We start from the raw sequence: 20,735 nt of genomic DNA on the forward strand, positions 1-20,735 counted from the left end.
TTTGCTGACATTTCTGGAGATTCGTAATTTTTGGAAGCTTGGCAACCCCTTTCCATGAAAGTGCTTCTCGCCAGTCACTGCTTAGGGCTACATCAAGAGCAAACAAAACATAGAGATAGAACGTGAAACTACTTTACTGTGTCAAGTTTCAAGAACCTAGCACAAACCGTGTTCGATTTAGAGTTCCAAATACATCTAACAATATAGGAGAAAACAGAGTGAAACGTCAAAATTCAAACTGTTACTGGAAATGAACGCTTCAACATAGAAGAACGAAATTTGGGGAACCAAGTCGCCTTAGTGTACTGATCATTACCTGAAAGTATCATCCAGTTTGGGTGAGAAAATATTTGCTGAGATTTCTGGAGATTCGTAATTTTTGGAAGCTTGGCAACCCCTTTCCATGAAAGTGTTTCTCGCCAGTCAGTGCATAGGGCTACATCAAGAGGAAACAAAACATAGAGATAGAACGTGAAACTACTTTACTCTGTCAAGTTTCAAGAAGCTAGCACTAACCGTATTGGATTTAGAGTTCCAAATACATCAATCAATATAGGAGAAAACAGAGTGAACCTAAAAATTCAAACTGTTACTGGAAATGAACGCTTCAATATAGAAGATGAAAATTTGGGGAACCAAGTCGCTTTAGTGTACTGATCATTACCTGAAAGTATCATCCAGTTTGGGTGAAAAAATATTTGCTGACATTTCTGGATATTCGTAATTTTTGGAAGCTTGGCAACCCCTTTCCATGAAAGTGCTTCTCGCCAGTCACTGCTTAGGGCTACATCAAGAGGAAACAAAACATTGAGATAGAAAGTGAAACTACTTTACTGTGTCAAGTTTCAAGCAGCTAGCACAAACCGTGTTCGATTTAGAGTTCCAAATACATCTATCAATATAGGAGAAAACAGAGTGAAACCTAAAAATTCAAACTGTTACTGGAAATGAACACTTCAACATAGAAGAACGAAATTTGGGGAACCAAGTCGCCTTAGTGTACTGATCATTACCTGAAAGTATCATCCAGTTTGGGTGAAAAAATATTTGCTGAGATTTCTGGAGATTCGTAATTTTTGGAAGCTTGGCAACCCCTTTCCATGAAAGTGCTTCTCGCCAGTCACTGCTTAGGGCTACATCAAGAGGAAACAAAACATAGAGATAGAACGTGAAACTACTTTACTGTGTCAAGTTTCAAGAAGCTAGCACAAACCGTGTTGGATTTAGAGTTCCAAATACATCTATCAATATAGGAGAAAACAGAGTGAAACCTCAAAATTCAAACTGTTACTGGAAATGAACGCTTCAACATAGAAGAACGAAATTTGGGGAACCAAGTCGCCTTAGTGTACTGATCATTACCTGAAAGTATCATCCAGTTTGGGTGAAAAAATATTTGCTGACATTTCTGGAGATTCGTAATTTTTGGAAGCTTGGCAACCCCTTTCCATGAAAGTGCTTCTCGCCAGTCACTGCTTAGGGCTACATCAAGAGGAAACAAAACATAGAGATAGAACGTGAAACTACTTTACTGTGTCAAGTTTCAAGAACCTAGCACAAACCGTGTTCGATTTAGAGTTCCAAATACATCTATCAATATAGGAGAAAACAGAGTGAAACGTCAAAATTCAAACTGTTACTGGAAATGAACGCTTCAACATAGAAGAACGAAATTTGGGGAACCAAGTCGCCTTAGTGTACTGATCATTACCTGAAAGTATCATCCACTTTGGGTGAAAAAATATTTGCTGACATTTCTGGAGATTCGTAATTTTTGGAAGCTTGGCAACCCCTTTCCATGAAAGTGCTTCTCGCCAGTCACTGCTTAGGGCTACATCAAGAGGAAACAAAACATAGAGATAGAACATGAAACTACTTTACTGTGTCAAGTTTCAAGAAGCTAGCACAAACCGTGTTGGATTTAGAGTTGCAAACACATCTATCAACATAGGAGAAAACAGAGTGAAACCTCAAAATTCAAACTGTTACTGGAAATTAACGCTTCAACATAGAAGAACGAAATTTGGGGAACCAAGTCGCCTTAGTGTACTGATCATTACCTGAAAGTATCATCCAGTTTGGGTGAAAAAATATTTGCTGAGATTTCTGGAGATTCGTAATTTTTGGAAGCTTGGCAACCCCTTTCCATGAAAGTGCTTCTCGCCAGTCACTGCTTAGGGCTACATCAAGAGGAAACAAAACATTGAGATAGAACGTGAAACTACTTTACTGTGTCAAGTTTCAAGCAGCTAGCACAAACCGTGTTCGATTTAGAGTTCCAAATACATCTATCAATATAGGAGAAAACAGAGTGAAACCTAAAAATTCAAACTGTTACTGGAAATGAACGCTTCAACATAGAAGAACGAAATTTGGGGAACCAAGTCGCCTTAGTGTACTGATCATTCCCTGAAAGTATCATCCAGTTTGGGTGAAAAAATATTGGCTGAGATTTCTGGAGATTCGTAATTTTTGGAAGCTTGGCAACCCCTTTCCATGAAAGTGCTTCTCGCCAGTCACTGCTTAGGGCTACATCAAGAGGAAACAAAACATAGAGATAGAACGTGAAACTACTTTACTGTGTCAAGTTTCAAGAAGCTAGCACAAACCGTGTTGGATTTAGAGTTCCAAATACATCTATCAATATAGGAGAAAACAGAGTGAAACCTAAAAATTCAAACTCTTACTGGAAATGAACGCTTCAACATAGAGGAACGAAATTTGGGGAACCAAGTCGCCTTAGTGTACTGATCATTACCTGAAAGTATCATCCAGTTTGGGTGAAAAAATATTTGCTGACATTTCTGGAGATTCGTAATTTTTGGAAGCTTGGCAACCCCTTTCCATGAAAGTGCTTCTCGCCAGTCACTGCTTAGGGCTACATCAAGAGGAAACACAACATAGAGATAGAACGTGAAACTACTTTACTGTGTCAAGTTTCAAGAACCTAGCACAAACCGTGTTGGATTTAGAGTTCCAAATACATCTATCAATATAGGAGAAAACAGAGTGAAACCTCAAAATTCAAACTGTTACTGGAAATGAACGCTTCAACATAGAAGAACGAAATTTGGGGAACCAAGTCGCCTTAGTGTACTGATCATTACCTGAAAGTATCATCCAGTTTGGGTGAAAAAAATATTTGCTGAGATTTCTGGAGATTCGTAATTTTTGGAAGCTTGGCAACCCCTTTCCATGAAAGTGTTTCTCGCCAGTCAGTGCATAGGGCTACATCAAGAGGAAACAAAACATAGAGATAGAACGTGAAACTACTTTACTGTGTCAAGTTTCAAGAAGCTAGCACAAACCGTGTTGGATTTAGAGTTCCAAATACATCTATCAATATAGGAGAAAACAGAGTGAAACCTCAAAATTCAAACTGTTACTGGAAATGAACGCTTCAACATAGAAGAACGAAATTTGGGGAACCAAATCGCCTTAGTGTACTGATCATTACCTGAAAGTATCATCCAGTTTGGGTGAAAAAATATTTGCTGACATTTCTGGAGATTCGTAATTTTTGGAAGCTTGGCAACCCCTTTCCATGAAAGTGCTTCTCGCCAGTCACTGCTTAGGGCTACATCAAGAGCAAACAAAACATAGAGATAGAACGTGAAACTACTTTACTGTGTCAAGTTTCAAGAACCTAGCACAAACCGTGTTCGATTTAGAGTTCCAAATACATCTAACAATATAGGAGAAAACAGAGTGAAACGTCAAAATTCAAACTGTTACTGGAAATGAACGCTTCAACATAGAAGAACGAAATTTGGGGAACCAAGTCGCCTTAGTGTACTGATCATTACCTGAAAGTATCATCCAGTTTGGGTGAGAAAATATTTGCTGAGATTTCTGGAGATTCGTAATTTTTGGAAGCTTGGCAACCCCTTTCCATGAAAGTGTTTCTCGCCAGTCAGTGCATAGGGCTACATCAAGAGGAAACAAAACATAGAGATAGAACGTGAAACTACTTTACTGTGTCAAGTTTCAAGAAGCTAGCACTAACCGTATTGGATTTAGAGTTCCAAATACATCAATCAATATAGGAGAAAACAGAGTGAACCTAAAAATTCAAACTGTTACTGGAAATGAACGCTTCAATATAGAAGATCAAAATTTGGGGAACCAAGTCGCTTTAGTGTACTGATCATTACCTGAAAGTATCATCCAGTTTGGGTGAAAAAATATTTGCTGACATTTCTGGATATTCGTAATTTTTGGAAGCTTGGCAACCCCTTTCCATGAAAGTGCTTCTCGCCAGTCACTGCTTAGGGCTACATCAAGAGGAAACAAAACATTGAGATAGAACGTGAAACTACTTTACTGTGTCAAGTTACAAGCAGCTAGCACAAACCGTGTTCGATTTAGAGTTCCAAATACATCTATCAATATAGGAGAAAACAGAGTGAAACCTCAAAATTCAAACTGTTACTGGAAATGAACGCTTCAACATAGAAGAACGAAATTTGGGGAACCAAGTCGCCTTAGTGTACTGATCATTACCTGAAAGTATCATCCAGTTTGGGTGAAAAAATATTTGCTGAGATTTCTGGAGATTCGTAATTTTTGGAAGCTTGGCAACCCCTTTCCATGAAAGTGCTTCTCGCCAGTCACTGCTTAGGGCTACATCAAGAGGAAACAAAACATAGAGATAGAACGTGAAACTACTTTACTGTGTCAAGTTTCAAGAAGCTAGCACAAACCGTGTTCGATTTAGAGTTCCAAATACATCTATCAATATAGGAGAAAACAGAGTGAAACCTAAAAATTCAAACTCTTACTGGAAATGAACGCTTCAACATAGAGGAACGAAATTTGGGGAACCAAGTCGCCTTAGTGTACTGATCATTACCTGAAAGTATCATCCAGTTTGGGTGAAAAAATATTTGCTGACATTTCTGGAGATTCGTAATTTTTGGAAGCTTGGCAACCCCTTTCCATGAAAGTGCTTCTCGCCAGTCACTGCTTAGGGCTACATCAAGAGGAAACACAACATAGAGATAGAACGTGAAACTACTTTACTGTGTCAAGTTTCAAGAACCTAGCACAAACCGTGTTGGATTTAGAGTTCCAAATACATCTATCAATATAGGAGAAAACAGAGTGAAACCTCAAAATTCAAACTGTTACTGGAAATGAACGCTTCAACATAGAAGAACGAAATTTGGGGAACCAAGTCGCCTTCGTTTACTGATCATTACCTGAAAGTATCATCCAGTTTGGGTGAAAAAATATTTGCTGAGATTTCTGGAGATTCGTAATTTTTGGAAGCTTGGCAACCCCTTTCCATGAAAGTGTTTCTCGCCAGTCACTGCTTATGGCTACATCAAGAGGAAACAAAACATAGTCATAGAACGTGAAACTACTTTACTGTGTCAAGTTTCATAAAGCTAGCACAAACCGTGTTGGATTTAGAGTTCCAAATACATCTATCAATATAGGAGAAAACAGATTGAAACCTAAAAATTCAAACTGTTACTGGAAATGAACGCTTCAACATAGAAGCACGAAATTTGGGGAACCAAGTCACCTTCGTGTACTGATCATTACCTGAAAGTATCATCCAGTTTGGGTGAAAAAATATTTGCTGAGATTTCTGGAGATTCGTAACTTTTGGAAGCTTGGCAACCCCTTTCCATGAAAGTGTTTCTCGCCAGTCAGTGCTTAAGGCTACATCAAGAGGAAACAAAACATAGAGATAGAACGTGAAACTACTTCACTGTGTCAAGTTTCAAGAAGCTAGCACAAACCGTGTTGGATTTAGAGTTCCAAATACATCTATCAATATAGGAGAAAACAGAGTGAAACCTAAAAATTCAAACTGTTACTGGAAATGAACGCTTCAACATAGAAGAACGAAATTTGGGGAACCAAGTCGCCTTAGTGTACTGATCATTACCTGAAAGTATCATCCAGTTTGGGTGAAAAAATATTTGCTGACATTTCTGGAGATTCGTAATTTTTGGAAGCTTGGCAACCCCTTTCCATGAAAGTGTTTCTCGCCAGTCAGTGCATAGGGCTACATCAAGAGGAAACAAAACATAGAGATAGAACGTGAAACTACTTTACTGTGTCAAGTTTCAAGAAGCTAGCACAAACCGTGTTGGATTTAGAGTTCCAAATACATCTATCAATATAGGAGAAAACAGAGTGAAACCTCAAAATTCAAACTGTTACTGGAAATGAACGCTTCAACATAGAAGAACGAAATTTGGGGAACCAAATCGCCTTAGTGTACTGATCATTACCTGAAAGTATCATCCAGTTTGGGTGAAAAAATATTTGCTGACATTTCTGGAGATTCGTAATTTTTGGAAGCTTGGCAACCCCTTTCCATGAAAGTGCTTCTCGCCAGTCACTGCTTAGGGCTACATCAAGACCAAACAAAACATAGAGATAGAACGTGAAACTACTTTACTGTGTCAAGTTTCAAGAACCTAGCACAAACCGTGTTCGATTTAGAGTTCCAAATACATCTAACAATATTGGAGAAAACAGAGTGAAACGTCAAAATTCAAACTGTTACTGGAAATGAACGCTTCAACATAGAAGAACGAAATTTGGGGAACCAAGTCGCCTTAGTGTACTGATCATTACCTGAAAGTATCATCCAGTTTGGGTGAGAAAATATTTGCTGAGATTTCTGGAGATTCGTAATTTTTGGAAGCTTGGCAACCCCTTTCCATGAAAGTGTTTCTCGCCAGTCAGTGCATAGGGCTACATCAAGAGGAAACAAAACATAGAGATAGAACGTGAAACTACTTTACTGTGTCAAGTTTCAAGAAGCTAGCACTAACCGTATTGGATTTAGAGTTCCAAATACATCAATCAATATAGGAGAAAACAGAGTGAACCTAAAAATTCAAACTGTTACTGGAAATGAACGCTTCAATATAGAAGATCAAAATTTGGGGAACCAAGTCGCTTTAGTGTACTGATCATTACCTGAAAGTATCATCCAGTTTGGGTGAAAAAATATTTGCTGACATTTCTGGATATTCGTAATTTTTGGAAGCTTGGCAACCCCTTTCCATGAAAGTGCTTCTCGCCAGTCACTGCTTAGGGCTACATCAAGAGGAAACAAAACATTGAGATAGAACGTGAAACTACTTTACTGTGTCAAGTTTCAAGCAGCTAGCACAAACCGTGTTCGATTTAGAGTTCCAAATACATCTATCAATATAGGAGAAAACAGAGTGAAACCTAAAAATTCAAACTGTTACTGGAAATGAACACTTCAACATAGAAGAACGAAATTTGGGGAACCAAGTCGCCTTAGTGTACTGATCATTACCTGAAAGTATCATCCAGTTTGGGTGAAAAAATATTTGCTGAGATTTCTGGAGATTCGTAATTTTTGGAAGCTTGGCAACCCCTTTCCATGAAAGTGCTTCTCGCCAGTCACTGCTTAGGGCTACATCAAGAGGAAACAAAACATAGAGATAGAACGTGAAACTACTTTACTGTGTCAAGTTTCAAGAAGCTAGCACAAACCGTGTTGGATTTAGAGTTCCAAATACATCTATCAATATAGGAGAAAACAGAGTGAAACCTAAAAATTCAAACTGTTACTGGAAATGAACGCTTCAACATAGAAGAACGAAATTTGGGGAACCAAGTCGCCTTAGTGTACTGATCATTACCTGAAAGTATCATCCAGTTTGGGTGAAAAAATATTTGCTGACATTTCTGGAGATTCGTAATTTTTGGAAGCTTGGCAACCCCTTTCCATGAAAGTGTTTCTCGCCAGTCAGTGCTTAGGGCTACATCAAGAGGAAACAAAACATAGAGATAGAACGTGAAACTACTTCACTGTGTCAAGTTTCAAGAAGCTAGCACAAACCGTGTTGGATTTAGAGTTCCAAATACATCTATCAATATAGGAGAAAACAGAGTGAAACCTAAAAATTCAAACTGTTACTGGAAATGAACGCTTCAACATAGAAGAACGAAATTTGGGGAACCAAGTCGCCTTAGTGTACTGATCATTACCTGAAAGTATCATCCAGTTTGGGTGAAAAAATATTTGCTTTCTGGAGATTAGTAATTTTTGGAAGCTAGGCAAACCCTTTCCATGAAAGTGTTTCTCGCCAGTCAGTGCTTAGGGCTACAACAAGAGGAAACAAAACCTAGAGATAGAACGTGAAACTACTTTACTGTGTCAAGTTTCAAGAAGCTAGCCAAACCGTGTTGGATTTAGAGTTCCAAATACATCTATCAATATAGGAGAAAACAGAGTGAAACCTCAAAATTCAAACTGTTACTGGAAATGAACGCTTCAACATAGAAGAACGAAATTTGGGGAACCAAGTCGCCTTAGTGTACTGATCATTACCTGAAAGTATCATCCAGTTTGGGTGAAAAAATATTTGCTGACATTTCTGGAGATTCGTAATTTTTGCAAGCTTGGCAACCCCTTTCCATGAAAGTGCTTCTCGCCAGTCACTGCTTAGGGCTACATCAAGAGGAAACAAAACATAGAGATAGAACGTGAAACTACTTTACTGTGTCAAGTTTCAAGAAGCTAGCACAAACCGTGTTCGATTTAGAGTTCCAAATACAACTATCAATATAGGAGAAAACAGAGTGAAACCTAAAAATTCAAACTGTTACTGGAAATGAACGCTTCAACATAGAAGAACGAAATTTGGGGAACCAAGTCGCCTTCGTTTACTGATCATTACCTGAAAGTATCATCCAGTTTGGGTGAAAAAATATTTGCTGAGATTTCTGGAGATTCGTAATTTTTGGAAGCTTGGCAACCCCTTTCCATGAAAGTGTTTCTCGCCAGTCACTGCTTATGGCTACATCAAGAGGAAACAAAACATAGTCATAGAACGTGAAACTACTTTACTGTGTCAAGTTTCATAAAGCTAGCACAAACCGTGTTGGATTTAGAGTTCCAAATACATCTATCAATATAGGAGAAAACAGATTGAAACCTAAAAATTCAAACTGTTACTGGAAATGAACGCTTCAACATAGAAGCACGAAATTTGGGGAACCAAGTCACCTTCGTGTACTGATCATTACCTGAAAGTATCATCCAGTTTGGGTGAAAAAATATTTGCTGAGATTTCTGGAGATTCGTAACTTTTGGAAGCTTGGCAACCCCTTTCCATGAAAGTGTTTCTCGCCAGTCAGTGCTTAAGGCTACATCAAGAGGAAACAAAACATAGAGATAGAACGTGAAACTACTTCACTGTGTCAAGTTTCAAGAAGCTAGCACAAACCGTGTTGGATTTAGAGTTCCAAATACATCTATCAATATAGGAGAAAACAGAGTGAAACCTGAAAATTCAAACTGTTACTGGAAATGAACGCTTCATCATAGAAGAACGAAATTTGGGGAACCAAGTCGCCTTAGTGTACTGATCATTACCTGAAAGTATCATCCAGTTTGGGTGAAAAAATATTGGCTGACATTTCTGGAGATTCGTAATTTTTGGAAGCTTGGCAACCCCTTTCCATGAAAGTGCTTCTCGCCAGTCACTGCTTAGGGCTACATCAAGAGGAAACAAAACCTAGAGATAGAACGTGAAACTACTTTACTGTGTCAAGTTTCAAGAAGCTAGCACAAACCGTGTTGGATTTTGAGTTCCAAATACATCTATCAATATAGGAGAAAACAGAGTGAAACCTCAAAATTCAAACTGTTACTGGAAATGAACGCTTCAACATAGAAGAACGAAATTTGGGGAACCAAGTCGCCTTAGTGTACTGATCATTACCTGAAAGTATCATCCAGTTTGGGTGAAAAAATATTTGCTGACATTTCTGGAGATTCGTAATTTTTGGAAGCTTGGCAACCCCTTTCCATGAAAGTGCTTCTCGCCAGTCACTGCTTAGGGCTACATCAAGAGGAAACAAAACATAGAGATAGAACGTGAAACTACTTTACTGTGTCAAGTTTCAAGAACCTAGCACAAACCGTGTTCGATTTAGAGTTCCAAATACATCTATCAATATAGGAGAAAACAGAGTGAAACGTCAAAATTCAAACTGTTACTGGAAATGAACGCTTCAACATAGAAGAACGAAATTTGGGGAACCAAGTCGCCTTAGTGTACTGATCATTACCTGAAAGTATCATCCAGTTTGGGTGAGAAAATATTTGCTGAGATTTCTGGAGATTCGTAATTTTTAGAAGCTTGGCAACCCCTTTCCATGAAAGTGTTTCTCGCCAGTCACTGCTTAGGGCTACATCAAGAGGAAACAAAACATAGAGATAGAACGTGAAACTACTTTACTGTGTCAAGTTTCAAGAAGCTAGCACAAACCGTGTTGGATTTAGAGTTCCAAATACATCTATCAATATAGGAGAAAACAGAGTGAAACCTAAAAATTCAAACTGTTACTGGAAATGAACGCTTCAACATAGAAGAACGAAATTTGGGGAACCAAGTCGCCTTAGTGTACTGATCATTACCTGAAAGTATCATCCAGTTTGGGTGAAAAAATATTGGCTGACATTTCTGGAGATTCGTAATTTTTGGAAGCTTGGCAACCCCTTTCCATGAAAGTGCTTCTCGCCAGTCACTGCTTAGGGCTACATCAAGAGGAAACAAAACATAGAGATAGAACGTGAAACTACTTTACTGTGTCAAGTTTCAAGAAGCTAGCACAAACCGTGTTGGATTTAGAGTTGCAAACACATCTATCAACATAGGAGAAAACAGAGTGAAACCTCAAAATTCAAACTGTTACTGGAAATTAACGCTTCAACATAGAAGAACGAAATTTGGGGAACCAAGTCGCCTTAGTGTACTGATCATTACCTGAAAGTATCATCCAGTTTGGGTGAAAAAATATTTGCTGAGATTTCTGGAGATTCGTAATTTTTGGAAGCTTGGCAACCCCTTTCCATGAAAGTGCTTCTCGCCAGTCACTGCTTAGGGCTACATCAAGAGGAAACAAAACATTGAGATAGAACGTGAAACTACTTTACTGTGTCAAGTTTCAAGCAGCTAGCACAAACCGTGTTCGATTTAGAGTTCCAAATACATCTATCAATATAGGAGAAAACAGAGTGAAACCTAAAAATTCAAACTGTTACTGGAAATGAACGCTTCAACATAGAAGAACGAAATTTGGGGAACCAAGTCGCCTTAGTGTACTGATCATTCCCTGAAAGTATCATCCAGTTTGGGTGAAAAAATATTGGCTGAGATTTCTGGAGATTCGTAATTTTTGGAAGCTTGGCAACCCCTTTCCATGAAAGTGCTTCTCGCCAGTCACTGCTTAGGGCTACATCAAGAGGAAACAAAACATAGAGATAGAACGTGAAACTACTTTACTGTGTCAAGTTTCAAGAAGCTAGCACAAACCGTGTTGGATTTAGAGTTCCAAATACATCTATCAATATAGGAGAAAACAGAGTGAAACCTAAAAATTCAAACTCTTACTGGAAATGAACGCTTCAACATAGAGGAACGAAATTTGGGGAACCAAGTCGCCTTAGTGTACTGATCATTACCTGAAAGTATCATCCAGTTTGGGTGAAAAAATATTTGCTGACATTTCTGGAGATTCGTAATTTTTGGAAGCTTGGCAACCCCTTTCCATGAAAGTGCTTCTCGCCAGTCACTGCTTAGGGCTACATCAAGAGGAAACACAACATAGAGATAGAACGTGAAACTACTTTACTGTGTCAAGTTTCAAGAACCTAGCACAAACCGTGTTGGATTTAGAGTTCCAAATACATCTATCAATATAGGAGAAAACAGAGTGAAACGTCAAAATTCAAACTGTTACTGGAAATGAACGCTTCAACATAGAAGAACGAAATTTGGGGAACCAAGTCGCCTTAGTGTACTGATCATTACCTGAAAGTATCATCCAGTTTGGGTGAAAAAATATTTGCTGAGATTTCTGGAGATTCGTAATTTTTGGAAGCTTGGCAACCCCTTTCCATGAAAGTGTTTCTCGCCAGTCAGTGCATAGGGCTACATCAAGAGGAAACAAAACATAGAGATAGAACGTGAAACTACTTTACTGTGTCAAGTTTCAAGAAGCTAGCACAAACCGTGTTGGATTTAGAGTTCCAAATACATCTATCAATATAGGAGAAAACAGAGTGAAACCTCAAAATTCAAACTGTTACTGGAAATGAACGCTTCAACATAGAAGAACGAAATTTGGGGAACAAAGTCGCCTTAGTGTACTGATCATTACCTGAAAGTATCATCCAGTTTGGGTGAAAAAATATTTGCTGAGATTTCTGGAGATTCGTAATTTTTGGAAGCTTGGCAACCCCTTTCCATGAAAGTGCTTCTCGCCAGTCACTGCTTAGGGCTACATCAAGAGGAAACAAAACATAGAGATAGAACGTGAAACTACTTTACTGTGTCAAGTTTCAAGAAGCTAGCACAAACCGTGTTGGATTTAGAGTTCCAAATACATCTATCAATATAGGAGAAAACAGAGTGAAACCTCAAAATTCAAACTGTTACTGGAAATGAACGCTTCAACATAGAAGAACGAAATTTGGGGAACCAAATCGCCTTAGTGTACTGATCATTACCTGAAAGTATCATCCAGTTTGGGTGAAAAAATATTTGCTTTCTGGAGATTAGTAATTTTTGGAAGCTAGGCAAACCCTTTCCATGAAAGTGTTTCTCGCCAGTCAGTGCTTAGGGCTACAACAAGAGGAAACAAAACCTAGAGATAGAACGTGAAACTACTTTACTGTGTCAAGTTTCAAGAAGCTAGCCAAACCGTGTTGGATTTAGAGTTCCAAATACATCTATCAATATAGGAGAAAACAGAGTGAAACCTCAAAATTCAAACTGTTACTGGAAATGAACGCTTCAACATAGAAGAACGAAATTTGGGGAACCAAGTCGCCTTAGTGTACTGATCATTACCTGAAAGTATCATCCAGTTTGGGTGAAAAAATATTTGCTGACATTTCTGGAGATTCGTAATTTTTGCAAGCTTGGCAACCCCTTTCCATGAAAGTGCTTCTCGCCAGTCACTGCTTAGGGCTACATCAAGAGGAAACAAAACATAGAGATAGAACGTGAAACTACTTTACTGTGTCAAGTTTCAAGAAGCTAGCACAAACCGTGTTCGATTTAGAGTTCCAAATACAACTATCAATATAGGAGAAAACAGAGTGAAACCTAAAAATTCAAACTGTTACTGGAAATGAACGCTTCAACATAGAAGAACGAAATTTGGGGAACCAAGTCGCCTTCGTTTACTGATCATTACCTGAAAGTATCATCCAGTTTGGGTGAAAAAATATTTGCTGAGATTTCTGGAGATTCGTAATTTTTGGAAGCTTGGCAACCCCTTTCCATGAAAGTGTTTCTCGCCAGTCACTGCTTATGGCTACATCAAGAGGAAACAAAACATAGTCATAGAACGTGAAACTACTTTACTGTGTCAAGTTTCATAAAGCTAGCACAAACCGTGTTGGATTTAGAGTTCCAAATACATCTATCAATATAGGAGAAAACAGATTGAAACCTAAAAATTCAAACTGTTACTGGAAATGAACGCTTCAACATAGAAGCACGAAATTTGGGGAACCAAGTCACCTTCGTGTACTGATCATTACCTGAAAGTATCATCCAGTTTGGGTGAAAAAATATTTGCTGAGATTTCTGGAGATTCGTAACTTTTGGAAGCTTGGCAACCCCTTTCCATGAAAGTGTTTCTCGCCAGTCAGTGCTTAAGGCTACATCAAGAGGAAACAAAACATAGAGATAGAACGTGAAACTACTTCACTGTGTCAAGTTTCAAGAAGCTAGCACAAACCGTGTTGGATTTAGAGTTCCAAATACATCTATCAATATAGGAGAAAACAGAGTGAAACCTGAAAATTCAAACTGTTACTGGAAATGAACGCTTCATCATAGAAGAACGAAATTTGGGGAACCAAGTCGCCTTAGTGTACTGATCATTACCTGAAAGTATCATCCAGTTTGGGTGAAAAAATATTGGCTGACATTTCTGGAGATTCGTAATTTTTGGAAGCTTGGCAACCCCTTTCCATGAAAGTGCTTCTCGCCAGTCACTGCTTAGGGCTACATCAAGAGGAAACAAAACCTAGAGATAGAACGTGAAACTACTTTACTGTGTCAAGTTTCAAGAAGCTAGCACAAACCGTGTTGGATTTTGAGTTCCAAATACATCTATCAATATAGGAGAAAACAGAGTGAAACCTCAAAATTCAAACTGTTACTGGAAATGAACGCTTCAACATAGAAGAACGAAATTTGGGGAACCAAGTCGCCTTAGTGTACTGATCATTACCTGAAAGTATCATCCAGTTTGGGTGAAAAAATATTTGCTGACATTTCTGGAGATTCGTAATTTTTGGAAGCTTGGCAACCCCTTTCCATGAAAGTGCTTCTCGCCAGTCACTGCTTAGGGCTACATCAAGAGGAAACAAAACATAGAGATAGAACGTGAAACTACTTTACTGTGTCAAGTTTCAAGAACCTAGCACAAACCGTGTTCGATTTAGAGTTCCAAATACATCTATCAATATAGGAGAAAACAGAGTGAAACGTCAAAATTCAAACTGTTACTGGAAATGAACGCTTCAACATAGAAGAACGAAATTTGGGGAACCAAGTCGCCTTAGTGTACTGATCATTACCTGAAAGTATCATCCAGTTTGGGTGAGAAAATATTTGCTGAGATTTCTGGAGATTCGTAATTTTTAGAAGCTTGGCAACCCCTTTCCATGAAAGTGTTTCTCGCCAGTCACTGCTTAGGGCTACATCAAGAGGAAACAAAACATAGAGATAGAACGTGAAACTACTTTACTGTGTCAAGTTTCAAGAAGCTAGCACAAACCGTGTTGGATTTAGAGTTCCAAATACATCTATCAATATAGGAGAAAACAGAGTGAAACCTAAAAATTCAAACTGTTACTGGAAATGAACGCTTCAACATAGAAGAACGAAATTTGGGGAACCAAGTCGCCTTAGTGTACTGATCATTACCTGAAAGTATCATCCAGTTTGGGTGAAAAAATATTGGCTGACATTTCTGGAGATTCGTAATTTTTGGAAGCTTGGCAACCCCTTTCCATGAAAGTGCTTCTCGCCAGTCACTGCTTAGGGCTACATCAAGAGGAAACAAAACATAGAGATAGAACGTGAAACTACTTTACTGTGTCAAGTTTCAAGAAGCTAGCACAAACCGTGTTGGATTTAGAGTTGCAAACACATCTATCAACATAGGAGAAAACAGAGTGAAACCTCAAAATTCAAACTGTTACTGGAAATTAACGCTTCAACATAGAAGAACGAAATTTGGGGAACCAAGTCGCCTTAGTGTACTGATCATTACCTGAAAGTATCATCCAGTTTGGGTGAAAAAATATTTGCTGAGATTTCTGGAGATTCGTAATTTTTGGAAGCTTGGCAACCCCTTTCCATGAAAGTGCTTCTCGCCAGTCACTGCTTAGGGCTACATCAAGAGGAAACAAAACATTGAGATAGAACGTGAAACTACTTTACTGTGTCAAGTTTCAAGCAGCTAGCACAAACCGTGTTCGATTTAGAGTTCCAAATACATCTATCAATATAGGAGAAAACAGAGTGAAACCTAAAAATTCAAACTGTTACTGGAAATGAACGCTTCAACATAGAAGAACGAAATTTGGGGAACCAAGTCGCCTTAGTGTACTGATCATTCCCTGAAAGTATCATCCAGTTTGGGTGAAAAAATATTGGCTGAGATTTCTGGAGATTCGTAATTTTTGGAAGCTTGGCAACCCCTTTCCATGAAAGTGCTTCTCGCCAGTCACTGCTTAGGGCTACATCAAGAGGAAACAAAACATAGAGATAGAACGTGAAACTACTTTACTGTGTCAAGTTTCAAGAAGCTAGCACAAACCGTGTTGGATTTAGAGTTCCAAATACATCTATCAATATAGGAGAAAACAGAGTGAAACCTAAAAATTCAAACTCTTACTGGAAATGAACGCTTCAACATAGAGGAACGAAATTTGGGGAACCAAGTCGCCTTAGTGTACTGATCATTACCTGAAAGTATCATCCAGTTTGGGTGAAAAAATATTTGCTGACATTTCTGGAGATTCGTAATTTTTGGAAGCTTGGCAACCCCTTTCCATGAAAGTGCTTCTCGCCAGTCACTGCTTAGGGCTACATCAAGAGGAAACACAACATAGAGATAGAACGTGAAACTACTTTACTGTGTCAAGTTTCAAGAACCTAGCACAAACCGTGTTGGATTTAGAGTTCCAAATACATCTATCAATATAGGAGAAAACAGAGTGAAACGTCAAAATTCAAACTGTTACTGGAAATGAACGCTTCAACATAGAAGAACGAAATTTGGGGAACCAAGTCGCCTTAGTGTACTGATCATTACCTGAAAGTATCATCCAGTTTGGGTGAAAAAATATTTGCTGAGATTTCTGGAGATTCGTAATTTTTGGAAGCTTGGCAACCCCTTTCCATGAAAGTGTTTCTCGCCAGTCAGTGCATAGGGCTACATCAAGAGGAAACAAAACATAGAGATAGAACGTGAAACTACTTTACTGTGTCAAGTTTCAAGAAGCTAGCACAAACCGTGTTGGATTTAGAGTTCCAAATACATCTATCAATATAGGAGAAAACAGAGTGAAACCTCAAAATTCAAACTGTTACTGGAAATGAACGCTTCAACATAGAAGAACGAAATTTGGGGAACAAAGTCGCCTTAGTGTACTGATCATTACCTGAAAGTATCATCCAGTTTGGGTGAAAAAATATTTGCTGAGATTTCTGGAGATTCGTAATTTTTGGAAGCTTGGCAACCCCTTTCCATGAAAGTGCTTCTCGCCAGTCACTGCTTAGGGCTACATCAAGAGGAAACAAAACATAGAGATAGAACGTGAAACTACTTTACTGTGTCAAGTTTCAAGAAGCTAGCACAAACCGTGTTGGATTTAGAGTTCCAAATACATCTATCAATATAGGAGAAAACAGAGTGAAACCTCAAAATTCAAACTGTTACTGGAAATGAACGCTTCAACATAGAAGAACGAAATTTGGGGAACCAAATCGCCTTAGTGTACTGATCATTACCTGAAAGTATCATCCAGTTTGGGTGAAAAAATATTTGCTGACATTTCTGGAGATTCGTAATTTTTGGAAGCTTGGCAACCCCTTTCCATGAAAGTGCTTCTCGCCAGTCACTGCTTAGGGCTACATCAAGAGCAAACAAAACATAGAGATAGAACGTGAAACTACTTTACTGTGTCAAGTTTCAAGAACCTAGCACAAACCGTGTTCGATTTAGAGTTCCAAATACATCTAACAATATAGGAGAAAACAGAGTGAAACGTCAAAATTCAAACTGTTACTGGAAATGAACGCTTCAACATAGAAGAACGAAATTTGGGGAACCAAGTCGCCTTAGTGTACTGATCATTACCTGAAAGTATCATCCAGTTTGGGTGAGAAAATATTTGCTGAGATTTCTGGAGATTCGTAATTTTTGGAAGCTTGGCAACCCCTTTCCATGAAAGTGTTTCTCGCCAGTCAGTGCATAGGGCTACATCAAGAGGAAACAAAACATAGAGATAGAACGTGAAACTACTTTACTCTGTCAAGTTTCAAGAAGCTAGCACTAACCGTATTGGATTTAGAGTTCCAAATACATCAATCAATATAGGAGAAAACAGAGTGAACCTAAAAATTCAAACTGTTACTGGAAATGAACGCTTCAATATAGAAGGTGAAAATTTGGGGAACCAAGTCGCTTTAGTGTACTGATCATTACCTGAAAGTATCATCCAGTTTGGGTGAAAAAATATTTGCTGACATTTCTGGATATTCGTAATTTTTGGAAGCTTGGCAACCCCTTTCCATGAAAGTGCTTCTCGCCAGTCACTGCTTAGGGCTACATCAAGAGGAAACAAAACATTGAGATAGAAAGTGAAACTACTTTACTGTGTCAAGTTTCAAGCAGCTAGCACAAACCGTGTTCGATTTAGAGTTCCAAATACATCTATCAATATAGGAGAAAACAGAGTGAAACCTAAAAATTCAAACTGTTACTGGAAATGAACACTTCAACATAGAAGAACGAAATTTGGGGAACCAAGTCGCCTTAGTGTACTGATCATTACCTGAAAGTATCATCCAGTTTGGGTGAAAAAATATTTGCTGAGATTTCTGGAGATTCGTAATTTTTGGAAGCTTGGCAACCCCTTTCCATGAAAGTGCTTCTCGCCAGTCACTGCTTAGGGCTACATCAAGAGGAAACAAAACATAGAGATAGAACGTGAAACTACTTTACTGTGTCAAGTTTCAAGAAGCTAGCACAAACCGTGTTGGATTTAGAGTTCCAAATACATCTATCAATATAGGAGAAAACAGAGTGAAACCTCAAAATTCAAACTGTTACTGGAAATGAACGCTTCAACATAGAAGAACGAAATTTGGGGAACCAAGTCGCCTTAGTGTACTGATCATTACCTGAAAGTATCATCCAGTTTGGGTGAAAAAATATTTGCTGACATTTCTGGAGATTCGTAATTTTTGGAAGCTTGGCAACCCCTTTCCATGAAAGTGCTTCTCGCCAGTCACTGCTTAGGGCTACATCAAGAGGAAACAAAACATAGAGATAGAACGTGAAACTACTTTACTGTGTCAAGTTTCAAGAACCTAGCACAAACCGTGTTCGATTTAGAGTTCCAAATACATCTATCAATATAGGAGAAAACAGAGTGAAACGTCAAAATTCAAACTGTTACTGGAAATGAACGCTTCAACATAGAAGAACGAAATTTGGGGAACCAAGTCGCCTTAGTGTACTGATCATTACCTGAAAGTATCATCCAGTTTGGGTGAAAAAATATTTGCTGACATTTCTGGAGATTCGTAATTTTTGGAAGCTTGGCAACCCCTTTCCATGAAAGTGCTTCTCGCCAGTCACTGCTTAGGGCTACATCAAGAGGAAACAAAACATAGAGATAGAACGTGAAACTACTTTACTGTGTCAAGTTTCAAGAAGCTAGCACAAACCGTGTTGGATTTAGAGTTGCAAACACATCTATCAACATAGGAGAAAACAGAGTGAAACCTCAAAATTCAAACTGTTACTGGAAATTAACGCTTCAACATAGAAGAACGAAATTTGGGGAACCAAGTCGCCTTAGTGTACTGATCATTACCTGAAAGTATCATCCAGTTTGGGTGAAAAAATATTTGCTGAGATTTCTGGAGATTCGTAATTTTTGGAAGCTTGGCAACCCCTTTCCATGAAAGTGCTTCTCGCCAGTCACTGCTTAGGGCTACATCAAGAGGAAACAAAACATTGAGATAGAACGTGAAACTACTTTACTGTGTCAAGTTTCAAGCAGCTAGCACAAACCGTGTTCGATTTAGAGTTCCAAATACATCTATCAATATAGGAGAAAACAGAGTGAAACCTAAAAATTCAAACTGTTACTGGAAATGAACGCTTCAACATAGAAGAACGAAATTTGGGGAACCAAGTCGCCTTAGTGTACTGATCATTCCCTGAAAGTATCATCCAGTTTGGGTGAAAAAATATTGGCTGAGATTTCTGGAGATTCGTAATTTTTGGAAGCTTGGCAACCCCTTTCCATGAAAGTGCTTCTCGCCAGTCACTGCTTAGTGCTACATCAAGAGGAAACAAAACATAGAGATAGAACGTGAAACTACTTTACTGTGTCAAGTTTCAAGAAGCTAGCACAAACCGTGTTGGATTTAGAGTTCCAAATACATCTATCAATATAGGAGAAAACAGAGTGAAACCTAAAAATTCAAACTCTTACTGGAAATGAACGCTTCAACATAGAGGAACGAAATTTGGGGAACCAAGACGCCTTAGTGTACTGATCATTACCTGAAAGTATCATCCAGTTTGGGTGAAAAAATATTTGCTGACATTTCTGGAGATTCGTAATTTTTGGAAGCTTGGCAACCCCTTTCCATGAAAGTGCTTCTCGCCAGTCACTGCTTAGGGCTACATCAAGAGGAAACACAACATAGAGATAGAACGTGAAACTACTTTACTGTGTCAAGTTTCAAGAACCTAGCACAAACCGTGTTGGATTTAGAGTTCCAAATACATCTATCAATATAGGAGAAAACAGAGTGAAACCTCAAAATTCAAACTGTTACTGGAAATGAACGCTTCAACATAGAAGAACGAAATTTGGGGAACCAAGTCGCCTTAGTGTACTGATCATTACCTGAAAGTATCATCCAGTTTGGGTGAAAAAATATTTGCTGAGATTTCTGGAGATTCGTAATTTTTGGAAGCTTGGCAACCCCTTTCCATGAAAGTGTTTCTCGCCAGTCAGTGCATAGGGCTACATCAAGAGGAAACAAAACATAGAGATAGAACGTGAAACTACTTTACTGTGTCAAGTTTCAAGAAGCTAGCACAAACCGTGTTGGATTTAGAGTTCCAAATACATCTATCAATATAGGAGAAAACAGAGTGAAACCTCAAAATTCAAACTGTTACTGGAAATGAACGCTTCAACATAGAAGAACGAAATTTGGGGAACCAAATCGCCTTAGTGTACTGATCATTACCTGAAAGTATCATCCAGTTTGGGTGAAAAAATATTTGCTGACATTTCTGGAGATTCGTAATTTTTGGAAGCTTGGCAACCCCTTTCCATGAAAGTGCTTCTCGCCAGTCACTGCTTAGGGCTACATCAAGAGCAAACAAAACATAGAGATAGAACGTGAAACTACTTTACTGTGTCAAGTTTCAAGAACCTA

The sequence above is a fragment of the Spermophilus citellus genome (assembly GCF_964194105.1).
Source record: "Spermophilus citellus genome assembly, chromosome: 6".
Taxonomy (NCBI): Eukaryota; Metazoa; Chordata; class Mammalia; order Rodentia; family Sciuridae; genus Spermophilus; species Spermophilus citellus.